The sequence below is a fragment of the Centruroides vittatus genome, unplaced genomic scaffold (assembly GCF_030686945.1).
Source record: "Centruroides vittatus isolate TY-2023 unplaced genomic scaffold, ASM3068694v2 contig_364, whole genome shotgun sequence".
Classification (NCBI taxonomy): Eukaryota; Metazoa; Arthropoda; class Arachnida; order Scorpiones; family Buthidae; genus Centruroides; species Centruroides vittatus.
The window spans coordinates 4,529,954-4,543,340 of record NW_027122188.1 but is presented as its reverse complement, the minus strand read 5'-3'; positions in this window follow the sequence as shown (position 1 = coordinate 4,543,340).

Genomic DNA, 13,387 nt, shown 5'->3' with positions numbered 1-13,387 from the left:
GATTTAATCTATAGAAAAACGTAATCAGTTTTATTGTAGTAGCACCGGTTAACTAATTATATTCGTAGTTAGGGGGTCTGTACCGTATCTTGACATGAAAATTATACAAATTTGTGGGTTAGTGAACAATTGCAACAAAAGAAAACTTCTGCAATGCTCACATCAAACAATGACAAAAAAAAAGTAGATCTATCGAAGAAAGAAAGGTGTGGCTCCTATCAATATAACAAGAAGATTAAAAACACTGCGCTGGATTGGTGACAAAGAAATAAGTTTATGTAGGATTAAATACGACTTAAAAATAAATTTATTAATGAAGAATTCATGATTAAACCTCAATGTGTCGATAGGAAAAGAATATTTAATTAAAACCGAAGAGAAACATCGATTAAAAGCATTTTAATGCGTTGTTAACGTTTTATTTTGTAGTTTATAGGTACTGAGCAAAATTTTATTGTAAATCGATACTACAATAAACAAACAGAACTGTATATATCGACACATTTTAAACAACCGAATTCAATCCATTTTAGTTTTATTCAACTTTAATTTCGATATAAAATTGAGCCCAGAAACAAATTTAAAGTCATTGTGGATCATTGTTGAGAATAAACAAGTATGGATGTAAAAATAGCTTGGCTTAAGAGTATTTACTGTAATTCCATTGATTCGTTAGTTTGCAATCATCCTAACATAAAAATAGAGTTGATCCCTAGATCCAATAAGCTGACTGTAAAGGGTTATCAAAATTCTTTAGCGGCATCACAATCTTCTTAATGCCATATTAATGTCTATCTTTGGTTAATATGAAAGTCAACAAATTAAGAAGACAATTTCTTCCTACATTTTCTAACAGTAGTCGCATTCCATTCACAAAACTTCCCCCCCTAAGAAATGAGGAAATATTCCCTTTTTTCATTCGAGGAATTATAAAAAGCTTTCTAATTTCTGTCATAAAAGTAGCCACATTGACGATAGTTTTATCTTTGGCAGTGAAAAAATTTTTTTGCTGACCGGATACAAAAAAGTGGGTGGAAATAGTATTACGCCCAACAGTAACGACATCGGGGGATGGAAAGAGGGAAAGAAGGGCTTAACGATGTCGTCGTAAAAGTTGTAATCTCCGAATGCTATGAGAATATTGTGGTAGAGGTTTAGTAATCGTTGTCTCTAAAGTGACTCGTGAATTGGTGTACACGTGTGACTAAGTGGAAAGATGGGTGAAACATCCTGAAGTAACAACAATCAAATCAATGCGATCACATCCACTTTAAGTCTTAAATGATCGAAACTCACTCAACTAATGGTAGAAAATAAAAGAAGAAGAAGAAAAAAAGATCGTTCCGTAAAATGAAATGATTTGTGTTAATTTACATAAATGAAATATACAGATTTGACTTATTCATCATTACTTTATAGCAGCAATTACAATGATTATATTCTTAATATTGTTCATCCCAATGAATATGATGCAACAGTCGCTAGTGAGATTGATTATGTTATCATATCATCAAAAATTTTAATTAAAACTTTTAAGAAAACACCGCAGCTATTTTTCATTAGTTAAAAGAAAGTAAGGAATGAATTAGTGAAAGTAAAATTGCAAAATAGTTTATTCTCAAACTTATAACTTCAGCTGGGTAAAGTAAGGTTCATAAAGCTTTATACTCCATAAATGAAGAATAAATAAAACTCTTGGATAGTAAATTGTAGATGGATGAGTTTTTCTAAATCCAGTTTAGGATATATAGTTGCATTAAACAGTAATTTTGGAATTCTAACGATGTTATAGCATATAAAGAGGGAAAAAAAATTTACATGTATTTCGAAACTTTCGAGAAATTTAAACATGTATAATGTTGTTTAAAAACGTTAAATGGAAAAGTAAACAAACATTTTTATATAAAATTATCCCAATACAGTAATTAATTTCGGATTTTTTGTGATTAATTATATCAGCTCTTTCTTAATTAATTACTTAAAAAAGGGTTACTAAATTATATCATTGAGCGATCAGAATATTCACACTTTAATAATTTAATTTAAAATATTTAAAAAATAATTTAAAAATTTTACCTGCTCAGTTTTTTATTTTAAGAAGTGAAAGGTAATCTTAATATACTTTTTCTATTTTTAATATGATTAAGTTGACACTGAAGCGAACTTTATATACAGTTTTCGGTATAACGTTTTGCAGTAAGATTAGTCATACGCTATTGCTTAGAATTCTTTTTTTATATTTATCTGTGCGAAAGATAAAATGCCAATTGGAAACCAAATATAAGTTTATTTCATTTTTATAATTATATTTTATTTATAAGTAATTATGTCATTATCAATTTTTTATCTTGTTTTTTAAAACTGGATGATTTTGATTTAGTAGTTTGGAAGAACAAGTAAAAAAATTGGACAACATCAAAGTAAATTATTAATATCATTTTCTTTCAGACTGTAATTTCTCTAAAAAACGTGTCAAACTTTGACAATTATAGAACGTGGTTTAATACAAGTTTCATATTGTCTATTTGATATAATACAGCAAGAATTTCAAGAGGATTGAACATCGCAATGCAGAAGCATGTAAATTAGTGCATAACATTATTAAAATATAGACTTTAGTTGCACTTTCTAATAAAATTTTCTTCTTTTTATAATAAAAATTCAATACTTAGTTTGATATTCAATATAAAATAATACATCCAATTTATTATTTAAATATGTAACAAGATAAAAATTTAAAAATACAATTGCTGTATGAAAACAATTGTTTACATTAAAATTGTGTATTTTGTATTTTTCAATTACTGTAGGATATTTTATGGATATCGAATAAAGAAATGATTTTCCAATATTTGAAAAACATAAAAACTTCGATTTCACAAGATTTTCAGTTGCTTTTGTATTGTAATTTTTTTATTTTTGACTTGTTTTTTGGACAATCTCGTAATAAAAATTTATTTTCTGACTTACTTTTGAACAATCCTTATATCAAATTTGCATCGTTTCGAGAAAGAAAATATTCAATAATATTTTTATGAGAGTCTTCTCGGTATGTTTAACATAAGCATTATTCTTATACTTTCTGAACTCGCTGGTTTCTTTATTCCCTAACAAAGTACTTGATAACCATAGAGAATTTTTAAGTAATATAAACATATACTTAATGTTTCATATAATATTAATTAATGTTTTCTCTATGCAAAAACTAAATCGAGATTTTTTAACAAATAAAATTTTTGTAGAATTTAAATAGCATATATATCTGTATTAATTTATAAATCATTATCTAACTATGATAGTCCATTTATTGTGATCAAAATGATTCATGATATCATGAACATAATGCTGTCACATTATTTATGACACCATAATTGATAAACACGATCATATATTTGTATTAAGTTGTATGTCTTATATAGTATTTATAATAATTATCAGTATTTTATATTTACCAAAGATGCTACTTTATATATAAACATGATTTTAAAAGATTTACGCTCCTTAAAGATTAATTGGCAGGATGAAATTTGAGTTCATACTAATTAACTTTTCTTTTTCTTTTATAAAAATAATTACATAATTAACCTGTACGATAAAGAAAACATAATTAATATAATTAATTTTAAACATGATATTACTTTACTAGAACTTATCAGATTTAGTGATAATCATATATTTTCTATTTTATTTGATGTAATGCACAAAGAGATTTAAGCAATGCACCAATACAGCTATAGACTTAAACATGTATATATATATATAATTATCAGAATAATAAATTAATTTAAAAATTATATATAGTGTTTAAAACATAATTTTCTTCTAGCAAATATAGAATAATATTTAATTACTCTTAAAATGGTACGAAAGCGAAAAAAAGGATTAAAAAAATAATAATAATATCAAAAAATTACAGTTATGTTGCTGAGGTCCAAGAAGTGAAATCAACGTTTTATGATCTTTTTTAATGCTCTATATAGTTGTGGAAACAATTTTTCCGTCGACAGATATGATATAAGTACAACTAGTTTTTCTTGGAAAAACGGCATCAAATCACCACAATTTCGGTAGTAATAATTCGATAATTCAACAGGAAGTGGTTGAATGATTGGAAAGCAGGTATTAAAAATGAAGGCATTGAGATATATCGAGATTATTACTGTAATTTTTTCGATATAGGTGAGATATTTTTATTGGTACCCGGTAAAAATATGGCTACCAGATGTAATATTCCAAATAAAACTTTTGAATATCATGATCATAAGGCAATAATATTTCATTAAAACGTCAGTTGTATGTATTTTTATAGAAAATTCTACATAGTAATCTACGCTCCTTATTAAAAATTATCACATTTTTTGAACTACTGAAGGGATAAATATATATTTTCACCTACTAGCTAGAAATAACTGCTGGTCAGTGACTGTAATAAAAAAGTTTTCAGGGTGTGGCTTTTAGCATATATAATTTAATGGGAATCATTGGCCATAGTTGCGACCTGGATGATTCGAAAATTACAAGAAATCCTCATTCGAATCCTCATGGTCTGAAAACTAAAAAATGATATTAGAAAACAAGGCGTGGTTCTCCTGTTGTTAATATAAGATCGAAAGGTCGAAACCAAAATCTAGATGATGGTAATTGGGATGAAGTATTGGGATGTTAGTCCCACACCCTTTTTTATTGACTAATTTTATTTAGAAAATTCATAAATCAGAAAGAAATACTCTTTCCCCCCTTTTAATTAATATATTTCTATTTCAAAAATGCAAATCCCCATTGTTAAGTTTTTCCATACGGACTTAAATTATTTTCATTAATTATTTTAAACGCTTTAATTAATTTAATTAATCTAAATTAATTTTAATTGGATTTATTTTCAGAGAAATGTGTTCTTTAATAGCTACAATATTTGAATACGTTAACATTACTATTTTACTTAATCATATTAATCAACTCTTAAACCTAAAATTTTTAAAGTAAAAATAAAAAAAATAAAAAAAATTGCTACTTAAATATAACGAAAAAGAGTTTTAATATCATATATTTTTTTTCGTCTTATAATCAATTAAATAATAATCCCCGGATAATTCATATAATTTTTAATGCAAGAAGCTTTATTTTTTTAAGCTTAGAATTATTAAAGTTATCCAAATTAAGTTAAAGATTTACCTAGAAAAAAAAATTAAAATGATAATATTATCATCTTAAATTGGATAAAATCTTCATAAAATACTCTAATCCTAGTTTCTTTAAAAATTAGATAAAATATTCACATATATTTTTTAAATTAAACAATATTAATTTTTAATTTTTACAGTCGAAAAAACACTCTTTTTTTATTTGTTTCTATACTTCGTATATGAATTTAATTTTCATTCAAAAATTATTCATTTGTTTAATTCCTATTCAATGCACTACTACCTTAACATTTCCAATTATTTAATGATTCAACAATTGCTCCAGGCATTATTTTTCTATTATTAATACTTAAAAACTCTTTACTGACGGTTCCTTTAATTATTAATCTCTTCCAAGATATAAGAAATTCTTTAAAAATAAAAAAGTAAAAAATCCAAGTAGAATTATTTCCGGATTATAATGCAATTTATAAGATAAATTGTCTCTAGAAAATTTTTAAGTAATTTTCCATAAGGTTAAAGACGAAATTGTTTTTCAAGCAAAGAAAAAAAATAATAATAATTTAATTTTAAAATTCCTTCTGAATATTTATCAAGTGGAAAATACGGATAACGAGACAATTATTACAAAAGTTATAAGTAGCATTTTTCTATTAGAAATTTAAACATTTTAAAATTAGCATTTTGCTAAGATAACGTCTTCCTTTTATATGAAAGATCTAATTTTTTTTTTCTTTTTCTTAAATGGAAAAAGTTTATTACGAGCTTATTACAAAATTCGGTTAATTTTATTACGTTGTATGCAAATTTGTTTATTTTTTTCTGTTAAATTAAAACTATATATTTATTTAACAATTGTTACGTCATACAAAGTTATCACAGAATCGATTCTTTTCTTCCTTTCTAAGAAGAATTCAAGTATTTTTCTTCAAACTGATCTTTTAATATGTTGAAATAATTAAAAATAATTGCTTTAATTCTCTCATAAAGTCGTTCTATTTTTATTTTCATAGCTGAAAATGATATTTAAAAATTCTTTTATGATATTTCTATTTTATTTTTAAGTAAATAATAATAAAAAAATAACATTTTAAATATTCATTTTTATATATATAACTAAAATAAATAGTTTAAAATAATATATAAAGTTTAAAAAAATTCGTAAGGTTTATATATATATATATATATATATATATATACAGAAATAACCACTAATTTTTATGGTTGTATTATTTAAACATAGAAGTTAATTTGCGCTTTCTACACTGTTTCTATCAAGTACTAACGTTAATTAACTGAAAAGTGTTAAGGTTTTGGATAAAGGAAACTATTCCATTAACCTAAAATGGAATGTCTCAAACACTCACAATCTCTCTGTAGGTGACCAACGGCTCACAATGGATTTTGGGTGGACAGACAGCGGAGCTGTTTCTCTCGACATAATACGTTAAAAGTAGTTTTATGAGTTCGTCCAGCCATCGTAAACTGACGAGCAACGATTCGCGTGATGCACTACTGACCAAGGAGAGAACAACATAGATAGTACCCGAGTATTGTACAGTTTGGCCAAATATAATACAATTATATTTGGACAACCGAGCGGATGATCAAATTTGGATTGAAATTTAAATCAAAATTAGAGACAATTTATATAATTTCAAACATTTTTATGATAGTAGAATTAGCATTTATAGCTAATAAAATATTTTAGTTTGGTTTACGTTTATTAATAATATCAAACATTATATTAAAAAAAAAAAAAAAAATAAGTAAATAATGGTTAAATAGTAATGGAAGAAGTCAAACTTACTGTCTCTTGGGATGAAGTTCGGATCACACTAAGTACAGCGAGTTTATTCTTAGTTTTAGTAAAAGATACATTGAGAATCTATTGTATCCGTTTGATATTTCGGTATCCAGGGAATGAAAACAATTTCTCCATTAGATGACACGTAATTGGTTATGGCTGTTTTGATTGAAATATCAGTTACTCATCTATTACACTCTTTATCTTATAAAGTAAAAGAATTTGGAGAATTCAGATGGACACAACTTTAGCCGATGAGAGTGCTAATTATCATCCTGATGAGGATCTACTCAAATTGTTGATCATCTATAATTATCTTTTTATGCCATTGTAATTTTCTAATTATCGGCTTAAACATCTATTCGTATTAAGCCGGTCAAATATATTGAAAGAATAAAAATTTTCGGATTATGTAAGAGTAAATGTTTATTAATTTTCTTCGATTTATATTTTAAGTATTAAATTCTATCAGAGCGATTACTTTCTATCAAATATAGATTTTTGGCATTGCAATATCTAAAATTTTTGATCTGAAATAGGAAATGTCTACGTATATTCTTCGTCTTTTCATTCACCTTAGTTATCTGGTTCGAGACGTGTGACAACATTGACAGTTTAAATGGCAGAAATTTCACTTTCTTTTATCTAGTATACACCGACTGAATGTTATATGTTGAAGGAAATTTAAAATAACAAATCATAGTAGGCATGACAATTTTTGGTGGATTTTAAATAACTTTTTGAAAAGTGAAGGTCAAAGTAGTCATTTATTGATAATCATAAAACTTTATCCCTTTAATGAGAAATAGATAAAAATAGAAATTTCAATTTAAACTATATATACAATAATTTTTATTTATTTAAATTATATTGCAATATATAATTAATATATGATGTAGTATGTGTTATACTTAATTATTAATATATACAAAGCAAAATGAAATGTAGCATATCGCAGTTTGTTTTTGAGAAACCATAGATAAGATGTTTACAAATGAAAGATCGAAAACCGAAGTTCAATTTATTCTAAAACTTCTATAAAAGAAACCATAGACCCGTTTCAACATCATTTACATTCCTCGTCACGTCCTTTTGCTAGGAAGAGTCAATGAGATAAATTACAGACACTCCCACTGTACTATTCGATCCAAAAAAGACGGTTTATCTTCTCAGTCTCATCTCCAAATGCATGAGACAGTCGACTTTTTCTATTTGACTATTACAGCATAAAATTTTTTCATATTATCAAACAATCCTAAATATTCAATGCCAAGATATTCTGCTCGGCAGCTGGAGATTATTTATTGATATTTGCTTTAAGATTATTTAAAATGAAAATAAACATGTAATTAATCAAAATAGGTGTTTTACATATGGTTTTTTAAAACTGAAGTTATAAATTATTTTAGATGTAGTAAAGATACTTTTTTTAAAGAAATCTTAATAAAAGAAAATGGCGATCTCCTGTTAGAATATTGAAGAAATTTTGTGAGGTGGTTTCATTTAAATTTTTTCGTCTTTGACGTAACCGAAACTAAAACACGAAATTTGTTGAGGAAAGAACATTGTAATGCCTAGAAAACTTCTTTACAATGATCGATGACCCTTTCTTTCTCTTTCAATATCTTTTTTTTTCTGAAACATTGCCAATCGACTTGAGAACTGTTTCGAAACTTCTTTTCTTATAGACCTGTTTCCTTCCGTTCCTATACAAGTTGTTTAACAAAATATGAAAAACAACAGGTTAAAGAGATCGTAACGTTTCTAAAAACTATCTCTAACTTTTATTCTGCTTAAAATATAATAGAAGAATTCACTTCTTTTAATCAAACATCCACGACTTATCCATTCAATTTCTGTAAAAGACGAAAAAATTCGCCTTACTACAACACCGTATACTAATACATTTTCATTTCTTTGCTTTCTATCGTTGCACCTGTCGTCTGAGATTCACAGGTGTTTTCTTTTCGGAGTCCATCATCGTTCGACCCTACTTTTACAATAGAACGATGATGCGGTTGCTATGGTTACGGGATGGATGGTGATTGAAAAGATTTCTCACCTTTCCGTTTACTCAATGGGAAATGTGAATAGAGCTAGACGGATAGATAAGATGGAATAAGGTGTCAGTCAAAAGACTTTTAAAGCTTTAGGGAAATGATTCGCTTAATTTCATTAGCATAATTCATTTAATTTTCGCCATCCATTAGGAAATTATCATCTGATAACCTCGTTTCCTTTGTATGAAATGTATTGGAAAAGATCATCGCTTCATTCGGAAAACTGGAAAGAGTTTCTATAAATATCATTTTATTTGTAAATGTAGGTTAAAAATTGTGAATATTTATTCTCCTAAACGTTTAAAAAATAATTAAAGCTAATTTTATATAATTATAAATATAAATCTAATTTTTATTGTATTATTTTTACGATAATTATGAGACGTTTCAGATAGTTTCAGGACACTACAAGATCAAAACTATACATCAGAGAGCAATGAAATCTGAGAATAGAAGAAAGATTCTGCTAAGATCACAATGCAATAATAATAAAAACGTCCTATAGGAATAACTTTGATGAAACATGCATTTTACCATTCTTTCCTGTGACAAATAAATAAAAAGATATAAACTGCTATAAATTGCTTAAATACTTCCTCTATTGTTTCTTGTTTAAACGAATATACATAAATATCTTTATAATTAAACATTAATTATATTTCAAGAACTTTAAAATTAAACATGATTTAATGCAGTTTCTTAACAAAATTGAAAATTGAAATGTCATACATACATTAACCAGTTAAACTATACCTAATTCATAAACAAATTTTCGAATTGGCTAGAAATGCCAGAAAATTAAATATAATCCTGTAAATTAATAATAGCTGACACTCAAAATTACACTGCAATTCAATTTACAAATACGAATGTGATAAAATTAATCCCTAGTAAATAAAATCATAAGATAAATAAGGAAATGGTATATTTAATCTAATGAAATTTATGAAATAATTTTATATATTTAAAGCTGTTTTAAGTATTCTATATTACAGATTAAATGGTTTTCTCAATTAATTATCCCGGAATTTTTAAATAAATTAATATCGATAGGAATGAAGACATTTTCCTCTCTTAATATAAAACTTTATATTCGTCTTGAAAGAAATTCAATGTTTTAAATTAGTAGAATATATTATAATTATCGAACTGAAAATAATGAATGTACAGTGAGAGCTACGGAATCTGCTTACTAATATAATCAGTATTTATAATAGATGGAGTGAAACATTTTCTCCCATTTTTGGAGACAATTTCAGGATTCTAGACAGATTGCTTGTTATCCAGGAAGAGTCTGTGCTGAAACCACATCATCAGAGAACAACTGTTATCTGATTTTAACGGCCAGACATTATAGGGAAGCGAGTCACGTTAACTTGTTTTTGGACCTATCAACTATTGCAGAAAATTTGCTATGGAAGCTTGGAGAAACTTCATTATGTTATTACAAGAAGTTATTTAAAATTTGATAGTTTAATTTATTATATTAGCGCACACTCGTAATTAAAAACTGTCAATATTTGAACTTACTTAATTTGAAATACTTTATAATTGGTAAGTAGAAAAAAATAGCGAAGCTCTTAAGTCAATTATGTGCCTATATCATTTCTCATCCGATAACATTGATGGAAATTGATGTGAATCTTCTACCTGAAGATTTTCTAGTAAACCAAACTGGACATCTTCCCATTCAATTAAACGAATTGGTAGACTGAAACAAACTGCAGTTTCCAGTCACAATCACACTTATAAAAAAATAAATAGAAGATTTTCCTGTTATTTTCTAAGTTAGATGGAAAAAATACAAAAAAAGAAAAGAAAGACAAAGCTTATTGGATTGAATAACGCATTTGAATATTTGCAAATACTCATCTATCATTCTTTCATATAAACAAATGACATTCGAACATAAATTTAAGCCATAATTTATCATTTTATATATTTATCATTTTATGTATTCTTGTCACATTTCATATTCCTATTATATTATATATTTAGATAAAGTATATGATTCATAGATGTAGAAGATATTTTCAACGAATCGAGCAAACTATGAAGTTATTCATTCATTGAAAAATAATGGTATTCTACTTCAAACATAAATCTCTTCTGTGAAATAATAGTGCATATCATTTTTGTTTTTGAGAAGGAAATGAAATTTTCAAGATTTGTTTTTTGCTAAAAATAAAATAAAATTTCCTTAGGTAAAATATGTGATGACTATATTTCATGTTATTCGTCGTTCAAGTAAATAAAATGATGTTTTACTAAAATAAAATTGTTTTGAAAAAGTAAATTTGAAATATAACTAGATTGATAAAATATTGCTTACATGTTCTTCGATTCTCGGCGATAAAATATATTTCAAGGCAAAAAGTGATAAGTTCTGATTTTCTTAGAAATTTTATAGAAGTTTTGCGAAACTTAAATACAGCAACCACATCGAAGCTTGAAGACGAAGTTCAATACTCTCGATATTTTTTATTACTTTTGTATCGACTAGGTAGCTTGAAAGAAAAGACGAGACGAAAGAGAAGGGCTTAACACACGACGAGTCAATAGCAAACCAATCGAAAGCAGTGGTTTCTCTTTCAGAGAACTACTACTTCGCTCCCAGGAGAAGATTTTCGGATCTAACTACGAGGGATTGGAAAAAGGTAGGTAAGAAATGAGGTGATGTCTTTTCACTCTTTGTGTATCGTAAATAGTATGGAACAGTTCTTTTCATGTACTTTTAATCAAAGTTTTTGTTCGAACTTACAGATTAACCGACGACTTTATAAGTTTTTTATTGTAAATTTTAACTTATAAAAAGCAAGATTATGTCTGAAAACACCTTTTGTGAACAATTTGTTTAAAACATCATAAAAAATTAAAATATTCTTATTAAATGGATCTGAAATATCCACATAATTAATTAAAATGATAAATAAAAAAAAAGATATTCGTATGATTTCATTCATCTCATTTACATAATTAAAATTGCTTTCACTTAACCGTATAAAAGTCTACAAATGACTCTTATTTATATCTGTAGCATAATATTACATCTGATACAGAATCGATATTTTGTAACACTATCTTATTATGAAATAATGAAGAAATATTGAGAAAGATCCTTTAACTTGCGATATCTATCCGAAAATTTATCTTGTGTACTTCTAGATATCGAAATCAGATCAGGACACTTTTATTTTGTACAGGGTTAGAAAGAAATTGTTATTGGTCAAGTGGTAATCAAAATCACTCAAGTGATTTCTAAGATACAGAATAAAGGATTATACATATCTCTCAATGGGACTTTTATAAGGATTATTGTTATATTTAAAGAAATAGATAGAGCTTAGAATACAATTATTCTTCTGAATGAAATTACAACAATCACAGATGACTTTTTCGAGTTGACTAACCTTTTGATTAAATTATTTTAATGAATCTGATTTTAACTTTAATTCTTTAGATTGGTTTTGTGTTAGATAAAATAATAAAATGACCCTGTTTTTTAAAATTAAATTCAGAAATTAACGGCAACCGGATATAACTTTGACATTTGCGATATAACAAAAAAAAATATTGTAAATTTGATTTATTCTTCTGATTTTTACATTACAGTAAATCTAGACTACGGATTAATTATATTTATGTATAATACTCCCATATTAATTAATATTATAGTTCAAAATATAATAGGATTATCATATTAAAGCAAAGAATATAAAAATTTACGTATAAATTACGGTATTCATTTTTCAAATTAATCTTTATTAAAATTTTTTCGTGGAAGAATCATTACAGTACTTAGTTATCTTCGGAAATTTATTAATCCAGCAATTCTGTTACTCTTACTAATCCGAAATTTTTATTGCTAGATGGTTGGAAAAAAAAAGGAAGAAATAAGGCAGCAATGACAAATTGAAAGCAGTCAAGGAAAGTAAATTTCAGAAACCAACAAATCGGTCATTTGTGTCGATGCAGTCAGTGATGACAAGTGATTGTCTCATATCCCGTGTGGCATCTCAGACAGGACAAGACCAGCAGACGTTCATTACCCACTCTTGGTTGGTGATCTCCACTGCAAGCCTATTGGATTGTTCTACGTCAATACACCGGACATTGTAATCTACGAAGGGATTAGAGAAAGACCCTTTCCTCGATTCATTCTCCATGGAAGTCATCCTGCTTTCTCTAGATTGACAATGCTTTAAATTTAGAACTTCTGCTTGCTCTGTTCTACTTGGATGCCAATTGGACTTACGGTTCCTTTACAATATTTATATGTATAGAATGATAATAAATATCGTTAATACTTTTACTATTAAATATTATACGTATTTATATATCATTATAATAATAAGAGGGTAATATATAAACTTTTAAAC